This window comes from Jaculus jaculus, chromosome 10, assembly GCF_020740685.1.
Source record: "Jaculus jaculus isolate mJacJac1 chromosome 10, mJacJac1.mat.Y.cur, whole genome shotgun sequence".
Taxonomy (NCBI): domain Eukaryota; kingdom Metazoa; phylum Chordata; class Mammalia; order Rodentia; family Dipodidae; genus Jaculus; species Jaculus jaculus.
In genome coordinates this window covers 14,987,501-14,988,211 of record NC_059111.1, presented here as the reverse complement: position 1 = coordinate 14,988,211, position 711 = coordinate 14,987,501, and positions in this window count along the sequence as shown.

Below are 711 nucleotides of genomic sequence, written 5' to 3'. Positions count from 1 at the left end.
AGCCAGAAACGGCGAACAATAGCTGTGTCCGCAAGGTAGCTATGAACCCACAGGCTGTACCTGTCACCGAGACACGTGTGCGCACAACCACTGTGTCAGAAGAGGCTCTCCTTCCGAAGAAAGGAAGAGAGACGGGAGTGCTAATTGAAGATCAGCGCCATCTCCCATCAACGCTAATACGCTCTTTGTTTATTTGCAATTCCCTTTCGGAAATCCGAGGGAAACATCGTTGCCCAAATTAGCTCTGTTCACTCCACAAAGGCAGCATTAGCATCCCGAGGTTTGCAGTTGCTTTACTCCTCATTTGGAGGGAGGTCACATGAGAAGTTGGGCAGTCTGCACCTGATTTCCATTTCACTGGCGACAGAAGGGTTCATGTCCTCAAAGGCCAGGAGGCATTGGTCTCTGCCAGAGCTGCCTGGGTCCTCTTGCCTCACTGACCAACAGCACAGTGAGGAGAACCCAGTCCCTCCATGGTGGCCAGTCATAAAGGATCGGCTCTGGTGAGACTGGCTCAACAGTGGCTTCTGCCTGGAAGTCCCTGTCCCTGACTTCTTAGGAGTGTATCACAGTTACCCACACACCGTCCTTCAGTCACTAGCTTTCTTGTTTTGGTTTTTAGAGGTAGGGTCTTGCTCTAGCCCAGGCTGACCTGCAATTCACTATGTAGTCTCAGGGTGGCCTGGAACTCACGGAGATCCTCCTACCTCT